General features: G+C 28.6%; 1 protein-coding gene across 5 annotated transcripts in view; it reads right to left on the reverse strand.

Annotated features, from left to right (window-relative positions):
- Positions 1–14,465, reverse strand: part of LOC114123623 (protein still life, isoform SIF type 1) — a 64,126-nt gene that overhangs the window by 45,952 nt on the left and 3,709 nt on the right. Inside the window, exon 1 of one of the 5 annotated variants that reach the window (XM_027986663.2) lies at positions 2,715–3,282. The exons of the other annotated variants lie outside the window; for them this stretch is intronic. The gene's annotated coding sequence lies outside the window, so the exon portion shown is untranslated. Of the gene's footprint in view, positions 1–2,714; positions 3,283–14,465 lie in introns of those variants that run through there. 5 annotated transcript variants of the gene reach the window in all.

Genomic DNA, 14,465 nt, shown 5'->3' on the forward strand with positions numbered 1-14,465 from the left:
GCTAGAAGTTCAGGTGCATCAATAGAGCCATTAACAAGTTTGTTGAGAAAGTTTAAGTTAGCTAACACTCTTCGATCAGATAAACTACTAAGTTTTAAATAGCATAGAATTGGGGAATAATCATGTGGTTGATGTTCGATTTTAAGAAAGAAAAAAACGAAATTAAGGTATTTACACTGAACACGTTTGAGTAGGTATAAAACAGAGTAAACGGATCCTAAATAATTGACCATATTCAACTATAAAGACAGCTTGAAGTCTAAGGAAAAACATTTGAAGAACATCAGAATATAATATCGATATACATATTTGTATTTTTTTTATTAATCATTATGTATAAAGATATTAAAATCACGTAATTAATATTATGATTGATTTATTCTCTTTTTATTTTTTATTGTAGTTAATTTATTGAATAAAATAAATTGTATTAGTTATGAAATCAAATTAAATATGTAACTTAAACATAGAGATGAAAATAATTTTAAATACTTAGTTTAAAAGACAAATCATTTATATCGATAAAATATAACTATATGTTTATACATCTACCATTATAAAAATGTTACTTTTATTGTATTTATAGTTGATAAATATTAACTGTGTATTATAGGTATACCATATATATTAATACCTATATAAAAAGATAGAAATATGTTTTTTTTTTTAATGTTATTTAATATTGTTATATTTTTTTAATATTTATAGTCGTATTAGTACTTTTGAATAACACAAATAGTAATAATAATATACCCAAGAATTTAATATACATATAATATATAAATATATATATAAGTCCATAAAAAAGTAATAAACACCATGATAGTATACATAATATGAATGTCCCGTCAGTAGTTACGCGAAGCCCAAGAGGTTGTTTTGAAGAACCATTGAATAAATGAGCAAAATTTTTCCTATTATTTTAAAAATAATAAAATTCATAATAAACCCGCGTAGAGATATAAAAACATAAGATATAGTCATGATAATATGAAAAATATATAATATCATCAGTGCTTTCGAAAACTTGTTGCTCGATAATTAAAACCGTATACGCGTAGCATACATGTCTTGAACAATAAAGTATAAATTATGTGCTTAAAACATGACGACTCTAAAACTAAATTTTATTATACGACAGGGACAGATATTAAATATCCAATTATTAAGTAATCGTAGAATACGACAAGTATACACGAAGAATTGTATATCCACTATAATATATATAGAACGAATTATATATACACGCATCAATCGGATTAAAAATCCATCCAACTGCTCGTTGCGTAACGTTAAAGCTATGCAAGTGTCCTACCAAAACCATGTAAAACCTTTCTACTCATTCAGCATTGGTTGGGTATTATTTCGTTAGGTAATCGTTAGTGTTTGAATAAACTTTGATTTGCTAAGGTAATCGTTAGTAAATCAAAGTTTATTCTAACACATGCACGATTCAATTCAAACATATGCCAATTATTATATATTACGGAAAATTTTATTCTATATATTGTTTATATGCAACGTATGGAAGACAAGTGTATTTTTTTTAAATACAACAATACTTGAAACCACAAGATATAAGGATAGACCATCGATAAGGCGTATGTTACGTTTCATACGCCAATTGAAAACGTGTATATTGATAAAGGAGAACGGCATAAAATTTCAGCAGCTTTCACGCGATGCCACGATGCAATACGAAGCGTGTCGAAATCAAACGTCGTTAAGAGAGGTTACAACAATTGGGTCAAGCTCAACGCAAACTCGAGCACAATATACTCACGCGCACACACGCACGCACGCACACACATACACACATATACACATTATCACACACACACGCACATACATATATACATGCACATATACGTGTAATGGAATCTTGTTATAAACTTTATCGGCATCACTCGTACACGGACGTGGTCACCATAATAATCGTACATGTGACGTGTTTCGTACGCATATTACTGCAACTGTACAACACATACATATATAGGTATATAATATATTATATGTACACAACATAAGTCGACAGGCAGTCGTATACGCGAAATGGTATATAATATATAATATAAAATAATATACGACGTGGACGTTGGCGCAGCGGCGCCCGCGCGTCTGCTGTGTACCGAAATAATAATAATAATAATATTCGTACAGACATCATATTTTGGTTCGTGCCGAGGACGCGCGTGCACCTGAATTGCCTATCCGATGCGCCGCGTTACCTTTGCGAACCCCTACTACGCGAGATCGTTGGGTCGGTAAGTGGGACCGGAGACGGTATTATAAGGAAATCGGCGAGAGTGTTCGTCGTTCAGTGTGTACCAAAGTCTGTTTTGGCGGTCGGGTGCGCGCTCGTACGCACTTACACACACACATACACACACTCTGTAAACTAACACTAAAGGTCTCCTCGGCCTGACAAAAAAAAACTTTCGCGCACTGGTCAACTTATGCTAAAGTAGTAATCTTTGTACACACATAGACACACGCAAGTAGTATACATTATATATGACGTGTACATAATTATTCTTGTGAAGAGCAATGTACAAGTACGTAAGAACCCTAAGAACCCCTTCTGCGACTCACATCAATGGGCCGCGTTCGCGTCCAAACGCTGTACCCAACTACGAGTTAAAAGACAAATTCAAACATAATATTATAAACAACACACATATATATATAACATCCATATATCCTCCCCAGTATACCTGCGATCGTCTGGACCTGATGGACATCTGCCTGTCACCGTGCGACGACGTCGATGACGACGATCGCATAGCACTCGGGTGTATGCCCATCGCGTAGTAATGAAACACCGACACCGTATGATCAGGACGACGACAACGATCAACGATTGATCGAAACGAATAACACTCACGCCGTTTAATCTGGCCACCCACACGCTAAACTTTTACCACTACTAATATGTTATGGTTATTATTATCGGGTGTAATGCAATAATATAATACAATATAATTTTATTATTGAGTACACGTCACACAATGATTTAGGCTCGTCACTTCAAGACTCCGACATTTAATTCCGACTCGATTTCTGATGAGATTACCCGACGATAGCACCAAACGCACACGCACGATCTTATATTATTACTATATACACACTTCAACGCGCGCGGAATAATAAGAATAATAAAACAAACAAATAAATAAATAATAATAATAAAAATAATAAAAAAAAGCGCCGAACACTGTCCACGCCCCAAGGTAGCCGATCGGAGGACACGCAGGGTGTGTCGGACGTGTACGCGCGACAACTCTCGAGTGTGGTGCCTCCTCCTCGGGCGCGCGATGTAGGAAAGATAGATGCGGCGGCGGCAGAATCGAGCCAGGCCGCGTGCGCGCACCGATCGTCGTAGCAGTCGAATATATATTAGTAGTATCCGTTGCTGCCATCGTCGTCGGCAGATCGCTCCACATGCTCAGCTCGGCGTGCGCGGTGAGATGCTGAACGACTCACAGCTGACGGGCCGTCCGACCAGCCAACAAACCGACCGACAAACTGACCGACCAACCGACTCATCGACCGACCGACCGACCGACCGGAAGAAACACCGACCCACAGACGCGGTGGTAGCGATAGTGACGGCAACGACGGCGGCGGTTGCGGCAGCTGCGGGGTCCAGTCAATGAATAGCGTATACCTACACAAGGGCGTGTGTCCCGCGGAACCGCCGCCGCCGACCCGTGGCCATCACACGCCCTGTCTGAATAATAATAAAATGTCACAAGCTCCGACTGCGGGCCGTTTGCATACATTCGTGTATCGTATAATTTTACCAAGATTAGCATGACTATTTGACTATTCATTTACTTTGCAGAGTTATTACTTATTTATCTATTTATAATAATAAATTGTATATTATATGACTTATACTTATAGGCTAATACTAAATACGTAAGTGGTATACCACTTTAACACAATTTGTAGAGGAGCTTATTAGCTATTCAGCATTACAAAATTTACGTTCAGCAGCAATGATCTTGTGTTATAAGGTATCACAAGATACCTCGTGTCATTAGAGTGAATTCACCAATTATTAAATTTTAAGATAAAAAATTGTCTGTGTCGGTATGTTAGCTTTTTATGATATTACCAAATTAAAATTATTATTATTTATTATATTATAAGAAATTTAAATATCATAAAAAAGCCAACGTAAAAATACAGATAATTTGGTTGATGATTCATATAAAAATAGGTCAATTCAATCTAATATTAAAGATAACAATATAAGATTGATACAGCTGAATGCACATTTACTATGCCGCATCCTCGGTTCAGAAAAATAAAATATTATAGTACACTGGCAGAACACTTAATATATTCATAATAAACACCTAATATTATAATTTAAACAACTTATAGTACCATTCATTAGGTGGTGATTATTTTATTTTTTATTTTAGTTAATACTATTTCTTTATCATTTCTATTGAATTTTATAATTTATCTCGTTGTAAATGAGTTGTTGGTTTGTGAGGTGACAGATTCCCCTCATTGGACAGGCTAAGTAATAATAACAATATATCAATAAAATGTAATGAAAGAAATGAAACAAGAATTTGGAGAGATATAAAAATTGATTAAGGTAAACTTAAGAATTTATTTTCCATTGGTCTGCTGTACATAACGTTGTACAGCCCTCACTCCCTGATGAAAAAAAATTGAATTTGAGTCTATGGTGGAGTGTGATGAAGTATTACATACTACATGAACCACTGCATCGATCTGCAGTATACACATGTAAACGCGTGCTGTACGCCTGTACGTAATAAATTGTATTATGTAAATATATTTGTATAGAGTATGTCGGTCGTTGGTAGTGAGTGTACACGTGCGGAAATAAATAAAAAATAATAAAACGCGAGCGTATCGCATTTAATATCGCATGTGCTTATGCACATGCGCGTGTACACTTAAATATCGCTTTACACTCAAATAATTATTTTAAGATAATCTTTATAAACCCAGACGTTTACGAATTATTAACATTTCCATTCCCAGTATGGTATAACGAGTTGAATTTTATTTCATATACACGCGATTCAAACCGATGCCAATGTGTCTAAATGGATACACATACCAAGATATACTGACTAATACGAAATATTTAAGTTTTTACGACGTTATCATATACTTTCATACGATATCCACCACATCTTATCTAATTACTCGTATATGTACATATACTTTAAGTTTTAACTGGACGATTTGTTTATATTAATAGTATTATTTAATACCAACCTCACTGCCTTTAGGTATAGCTTATACTATTTATTATTCAGATGACAATAAAGAATACTACCATCACTATGAATAATGAATTCCTATAGCAGAATTGCGTTTTTTAAACTGTGTTCCTCGAAACCCTAAGCTTCCTCGAAGATCACTTCAGAGTTCCACGAAACTTGAGTGCTTTTTTTCAAAATTTTCAAGAAAATTAAAAATTAACTAAAGATCAGTAGCAGCTAGCGGGGAAAAAAATTTTTACGCATTAAAACTATTGAAACAGAGTAGAATTATTGAACTGTAATAACTTATTGTTGAAAGCTAAATAAAAATAGCTAAAATGTAAAAACAAAACGTAGATTTTCACTGATAAAATAGAGCACAAAAAAAGATTTCGCGGATAAAAAAAAGTTTAAGAAACATCACTGTTCTATAAAATACGTACATTAAATTAAAAAATATGACTAATCTCATTTTAAATTATTTATTTTCACCCCTGCTGTATATTATATCTTAATAATTCATTAAATTACATAATATTGATTTTAACATATTAAATTAGAAAAACATATCAACAACTTACGAGAACCTAGAATAGTATATTATAAGTATCAAATGACTAAACGAAAACACCATGCAACTTAACATAGTTCCTCTCCCCTTTTTTTATAAATAGCTACAAGTGCAATGATTCAATCATAAAAATGTAATAAATCTACGTAGTCTGAAAACTAACTAACAAATATTACTGTCAACAAGAATTACAAAATCAATATGAAAAATACTTGTCAAATTGATTTTCTAGTCAGCAGATTCATTGGTATAGAAAAGATGAATTCCTATATAATTCGTATGTATAAAGATATATTTAATTATAGGGTACGTGGGAGTGATTAATAATAGATTTGTATATAAGTTTATATACCAAGAATTAAAAATAAAGTAATAGAACAAAGTATATTCATATAATTAAGAAAAATATAATGTTTGAATGTTAGAATCAAAATGTTGAACTTTAAAAATTGCATTGTTTAAATGAACTATACTTTATTACTCTCAACAGGAATATTAAAATTGTCATAAAATATTTGGTTGTATAGTTAACATACATTGAACGGTTTAAACTCCATAAAGGCAAGTAGGTACGGGTTAATTCACAGGCCGGGTGTCCATGACTATTGACTACTAATAATATGAAACTATAGATATAATAATAACATTAAAATTGTTCGAGCAACAAAACTGTCTATCTGATATAATCAAAGCGTGACGACCACAACTCTCTTAAATTCGTCAGAATCCACTGCCGCGCCCAGTATTAATAGTAATAACAAAAAAATTCCAACGATTTACACCCAAATAATTCAAACCTTTACAGGAAAAAATTTGCAAACCCTATTAAATCACCAATTAACCATGATTTGAATAGAACATTTAGATTATTTTATTTTTTTGTTTTTATAAATCATTAGACTTTACAAAAAAAAAAAAATAGTAATATCTTTGTAGTGGTTTAAAAGCAAATTCGCTGAATTTACTTTTTTCGTATCTACATTATCTACAAATCGAAAAATGTGTGCTATACATAGATACCCAGACATATTTTTTAGAGAAAATCAGCCATTTATAACTATTTAACTACTCGTATTAATGAAAAAATCAATAACCTACCCCATAGCTATCTCCCCTCAGAGACTATATTTATTACTACTTAAAACCGTTTACGTATTAAATTATTATGTATTATTTATAAGTTTTTATTACATACACTTCATAAAATAATAAATTATTACATAAAATTACCAATAAGTAATAACTACTTCTAGTAAATAGTATTGAATAATATATTTTAACCAATGAATAGCAATAACTAATTAAACAGCTAGTCAGTTATAATTAAACATATTTAAATTAACTTAACTGTAAATAAAATAAATAAAAGTTGTAATGAAGACACTTGTCAGAAATGGTAAAAAAAAATACATCCTTAAAAGATAATTTAGTTTATCTAAGTATACGACGGAAATAATTACAACAATAAATTAGCGTTACAAACATTGTTTTGTCTTATGATATTGTTACTAAATCGACCATTATTATACCCTCTATAGTCTATAACCACCATACTATATTATAATAGCTTAACTGGTGGAAGTGCACAAACGATGATTAGTTCAGTCTACGATGTATTCTCTAAAAGAGCTGTTTTACAAGAATAGGATTCTAACCAAATGGCAGTCACGTGGATATTTATATACGGTGTAATTGAAATAATCTAAGCAACTTATTAATTATATCAAAATTATGACACACCCTATGTCCATAACCTTAAATTATTTTTAATAAAATCTACTAGTAAATTAATCAAAAAAAAATATTAATTAACATAATCTAATCGTAAATATATTATATATATAATATATATACATATAAATTGTACAACATGTTTACTGTTTTATTTACTCATAACCATAAAAAAAAAATTTGATTCTCATTTACAACATGAAACCTTTAACACTTTAATATTATACAAGAACAAATAGAGAGAAAGGCAATTATTGTGGTAATCACCTACTCCAAAGTTCTTTATAAAAAGGTATGTATAGTATATGTGCATAAGCCCTAGGCCGTAACCCTTTTATTTGCACATATACACCTATAGACTACCACCCTCCTTCATACAGTAATTTTGGACCTGGATCCACCTCTAGTATAATAAATGTATTATATTTAGAATGTGTAATGTGTATTAAACTATTAAAATATAACTATAAATGAGCAATAAACATTAAATTTACTATTATTATAATTACCTACTCTGTTATGAATCAAGTACTATACGTATCATTATTTTAGACTTTTTGTACCTTTAACTTATTTTTGACATTTTACCATTTATTAAACTCTCACGCAGCCATGCAGGTGATTCAAATAACAGCGTAGTCAATAAATTCATAAAAAAATGTAATCCAATATAATTCAAACTAAAAATTATCAATAAATAATTATCTTCTAAAATGCTTCTTTTAGTCAGACATTACTTTTATGTGTGACATGAATTACTTTAATTTCAATCAAGTACCTCAAACAGTACAATAAAATATTATTTGATTATCCATTCAATTTATTATTTATAACATTAATTCTCAAAAAACGTAGGTAATGTTTATTTGTATGTAAATCCCAATATAAAGATATTAATAATAGACATTTTTTAGCAAAAGGTAAGTAGATAAATAAACCTATATTAATTAGTATGATAAAAATAAAACTGTTATCTTAATGCCTATAATTATACCAACGTACTACGTATTTTTTTATTATTGTTATTTTTTATCGCAGTTAGAAATATAAGTAGGTATTAATAAATATATATATATATATATATATATATGTATTATATTTAAGTAATCAATTGTGTTTTTTTTTTGTTGTTGTTCCACTCACTAAAAATGCTTGTCATGCATTTTTTATTGATGTTTAATGGAGAACGTGTGGATTATAATACCTTCGAAAGCGATTAAAATCAGAAATGTCAACCACCGAAGTTATAATTTTCATCTCTTGAAAATCAAATTTCATATTAATACTGCTTAAAACTAAGAAAAATAATACATAACTACCTTTTCTTTGAAGTATGTATTATATTATATTCAAAACATAAAATTAAATAAACATATAAAACTCTATCCAAATACCCAACAGTTAACGCCATACACTACAATGATTATAGGAGTAATATAATAATATAGAAACGTTAACAATAATACCTATAATCTATATTCTATACATATATTATAATATTATATTATCAAAAACACTCCTCATAGTTGCACATACATTAATACATATATTATTGTATAGATATTAAACATGTCACCATATTTCAATACCAGTAAAGTATTGTACATTTGCATAGCAATATCCAATACATCTAATTCAATTATTGTGTAAAGTTATTTTTTAGTATTATTGAATAATTATTATTTACTATAAAATTAACTGAGAGCCTTAATAACTAGTATACTAATATTACTAACATTATAAAATTAAAATATCAACATCTAACATATTTATTTTAACTAAATAAATCAATATCTAAATTTTCTGAATGTCAACGATGCGAAAAATATTATTTTTATAATCTGCAAGGTTGGCGGTTGCAGCTCAGACTGATAGTGATAACTACGTACACATTTTTCTTGCATAGTCCTCTCAAACGAAAATTGCTCATACTTGGCACAAATTTTCTTCCCAGAAAATTTTTAGGGGAGTCAAGCCTCAAGATTTTTGTAATTAATTATTTTATTTTTTTTTTGTTATTCGGAAACTCTACACCACAATTAAATTAATTATTTTTATTTGTTACAAAATCTACTGATTTTAAATTTAGCAATAACCGATTAATGTATTGGTTTAACTATGATGTTTTTATTATTATTTTTTGTCTGTATGTGTGCACTGAGGAAAAAATGCTTCTATTTTCAACTTCATGAATATTCGACAAATTGGATTTAGATGGTACTTTAAGGGATTAAAAGTTCTCTGTACTTTACAAAGTAAATTGGAAAAAGATATTTAATTGTATTGTCGTAATTCTTAAAATACTACCTATACCTCGTATCATACCGATTTATAAAATTAATTATGGTATGTTGTTATTATAACTTATATAATACATTTATAAAAACTAGTAATATTATAAAATAAAATATCAAAATAATTACTTATAAAATAGAAAACTTTTTTGATAAAAATAAGTTATAACTAATAGAAAAATAAATACTAAAGCAACATATAAAATGATTTTTTCATCGAAAATTAAAAATTTTTTTTTTTTTAATATTTTTCTTACCTATTCTCCAGTTGAAATGAAACAACATTTTTATATATATTTACATTTTTAATCGTTTTAATTTTTAAATAACAATACATTTTTAATTTCATATTCTGAAGCAGAATATTTTTCGGGGTATTTCGATATTTACATAAAAATTTGGACATTTAATTTATGAGTTATACGTATTTAAATTTAAAGTTTAGATAATCTGAGTAGACCAATGTTTAGCAGGTTATCCACGTACTGCTTCACTCTGCGTACCAAACCCTTAAAAACTTATAACTCATAAATAACTCGTTCTAATTTAGATTAGTATGTATCGAAATACTCAAATAGTCTGCTCTATAATAATGAATTATAATTATTGTATGCTGTTATTTAAAATTATATGAAATTTAAAAATAATAACAATACAAATATTAAAAAAATATAATATTTTTTAATGCTGTTTTATTTCAACTGGGAATAATGTAAGAGAAATATTTTTAAATGCGTTTATAGATTTTTAAATAATGAATCAACCACTATAATAAAATAGCCTTAGAATATAGGCTGACAAAGTATTTACGCTCAGAATCATATGACGATATGCTGTTCAAATCTAACATATCCATTAAAGTTACCAACTCAATGATGAAATATACTCCAAATGTGCCATATAACAGAACAAATTCAAAAGTTTTTTGTGTGTATGTAACGTAACGTTAAGGAAGGTAACAATACTTTAATCCCCAACATTAAAGAAATTCCTAGTTGAAAATTTGATCTAGTAGGTATATTTTAGAAGGTAAAATTAAAAATTTAGATAGTTCTCATCAATTTAAATTATCAAAAATAACAATAACAAAAAAACCAGTGGTAAAACAGGTATATTTTAGTAAACTAGTTTTCAACAAAACCAATTTTATTTAGCGTTTGAGTTTATTAAAATTGCATACATTTTAAAATTATTGTTTGATTGAAATGCTCAAATGCATATAATTTTTAATACTTTTTTAGAAAAAATTTCAAATTAGAATGAAATCAGATATTTAACAAATAATAAGTAATACCGATTTTTCCACTAATATCTTAATTATTTTGTTGTTGCTATAAAAACGTTATGCAAAGAAACTAAACATACCACTACTATTTCTTTTATTATGATTTTTTCAAATGCAATTTTTAAAATTAATAAACTAATTTTAAGTTATTTCATGACTTCAAAATATTTGAATTTTTTTCGTTTTATTTTATTTTTTGTTAAATGCCCACGCCAATCTTTTACACATAGAATTATCCATCATTTATCTACGTTCCTGATAATAACTCAATAAGACTCAAAATACAAATACCCAGGGACCTTCTAAAATAATAACATAAAATCCGTAATTGGGTGGGAATGCTAGTTGCCTACTCGTTCAAGCTAAATTTAAATTGTTTTATAAGTTTTTATAACTTCTTATTAATCATCTCGTATTCTTATTTACTTGTGTTTAGATTGTAAATAAAATAGAACTTCATAAGAGATTCTTATAGCAATTTTAAAATATTGAAGATAAATCTAGTTATCATTTATCGAACCATTTGTTTTCAAGTAAAGTCAATCTAGGAGATAGAGAATCACAGTTTTCGATCAATATTAGTACTTCAATTCTTTTTCTCTAAAAAAAAATTATACTATATAAAATAGTTTTTAATTTTTATCATCAAAATAAGTCATAAATATCTCTTTTAACCCCCTCCCCCAGCTTAAAATAAGCTACAGATCAGCTTCAGGTCCACGTTAAACCCATCGTATTAGTGTTTTACTCGTGTTTTACTAAAAGAAAAATAAATTACTTATAGTAATATAAATATACTATAAACAGTATAAACCGAATATGTACCTCTTTTAAAATATCCTTGGAAATAATTCCTGATACACCGTCAATGCACAGAATCGTATTTTATATTCAATTATTTAATATTAAATTTAAATTTCACATATAAATTATATCGGCTAACTCAATAACGAAGTACATTCAAAATCTACTATACAGAAGATACAACAGAATGAATTTACTTATATATTTTATTCCTAATTATTAATTAATTATAATATAATTGTATTTTTAATTTTAAATTAAACAAGGAAATTATTACAGTATGTATATTAGTAGTAGTAGTTGTACTATATACTTAAAAACAAATTTGGGGTTTGTTTTGAACTATTTTCCCTATAGATTGGAGAATGAAAACAATTTGCACCCATAAACATATATTATCAAAAAAACTAAAAAAAACAGTTGATCATCAGACGACACCACGGTGGAACAAAAAAAAGTGGTGATAAACGACGGAAATACTACATCGTGTAGTATGCAGCATACACGTACATGAGCATAACTATGGTAACGCCGACGTTACTCTAAGCGTTAAAACAAAACAACTAAACGAGGCACTAGAACTCCCGAACGCGGTTTTTTTTATTTGTTTTTTTATTTTTATTGCCTAGCAGGATCTAGGTGGTGAATTTGATAGAGGGTGATAGGTGATCTCCAGGGTTTATTTACACATTTATTTTTTCGTTTAATTAGTAAATGAATAATAATGAATTTCTTTTTAATTTCTTATCACTTATCACAATGTCATGGCCATGCGGGGATTTGCCGCAAGATACGCGCATTATTGTAGTTTATAATAGTTGTAACTCACATGTGGTCTACAGTCAAGTGCGGGCTGTAGGTAGATTATATAAGTTTACAATAAGCTTCCTCGATACTAAATAATGTTGCAGTTTGTTTTATCATATGCTTAATTATTATTATTATTTTTTTTTTTTTTGAGGGGGCTGGTAAACATCATTATCTTTGACCTTTCTTTTTCATCCCTCCACCCTACCTTAAGATGAACTCTGAAATACGCCCTGACTACAGTGGCCGTATGGCGTACGTGTACTAAACACATAAATTACATCATCGCACATATATTTTGTGGGTATAATATATGTATATATATATATATATATATATATATATATAAGCGTATAATACAAGTACACTATGTAGTATCTATACCAGTGGTTTTCAAACTTTTATTATACACGGCACACCGTAAACTTAAAAAAATGTTCACGGCACACTGACTGTTTTTTAGATGAACAAAATTGTTTTGAATTAATTATTAATTTATTTTCTTATATCACAATTCAATGCAATCGGTAATTTATGGGAAAACCGCGGCACACTGGTGTGCCACGGCACCCAGTTTGAAAACCACTGATCTATACTCATGGACCACACGGGACTAAGACAAGAAATAATACTTAAATTATGAAGAATATCATATTTTTTCAACTACCTGGACTGAGCTTTATATTCACTCTACGTGTAATATTTATATATATATATTGTATATGATAGTATATTCGTATCAATACTAAATACTATTTATAATAGAACTTCAGAAACTTAAATATCATTAGAACGGATTATTCAAGCATGGAAAACAAAAAACTAGTTTAAATGATTTTAAAAAAAAATAGAACAACTGGAGACAAAATTATGTTTTAACGATAAAAAATCAAACTGGAGCAATATATTCCCTTTTGATTGGAACAAAAAGTATGCAGTTTTTTGTTAATTATATTTTGTAATAATGCACAAAAACTTTAAATAGAGATAAGAAAGTCAAAATTAAATAATTCCCAATAGGTACTTATCAAAATAATAATAAAAAAAAACAGAATTAATACATAAAACTAATTTATAAAATTGATTTAATTTTGTTTTATTGTTATTCAAAAATGAATTAGGTACCTACTTACTATAGAATAGTAGTCCAGGCTATGATTTTTAAAACAACTTAATATTAATTTTAAAAACTACTTGAGATCCGCCTACAATTTTTTATTAAAGATATTATTTAATTATTTTTAATAATCAATTTTAAATAAGTATTAAAAAATATGTATAAATTTACAAACAATTTATAAAAATTATTAAGTTTATACTATCATTAAATAAGAAAAATATATTATTATATATGATTACACTGTGTTAATTTATTATTGGATTTTTTGATTTATTTTATTTTATTTTGGTGTTGGTGGATAAAACTTCAGTTCAGTGTATAATATATCAGTGGCGTGCGGTCAGGGCAAGCCAGGTAAGCGCCGCATACCCACTCAAAAGGGAAGAAAAATAAATTTAGTTAATTCATTATATCAATGAGCAATACTATATAAGTTTTTTATTTTAAATATAGTAGGTATACTCATCAGTAATTATACTTTATATCTATATTATAATTTTATAGTAATTGGTAAGAAAATTAATAAATTAAATTCATGTATAGGTAGGCAATATATTGACAGAACCGCTTCGGATTTTGATTACCTGACTCATTT

The sequence above is a fragment of the Aphis gossypii genome, chromosome 1, assembly GCF_020184175.1.
Source record: "Aphis gossypii isolate Hap1 chromosome 1, ASM2018417v2, whole genome shotgun sequence".
Lineage (NCBI taxonomy): Eukaryota > Metazoa > Arthropoda > Insecta > Hemiptera > Aphididae > Aphis > Aphis gossypii.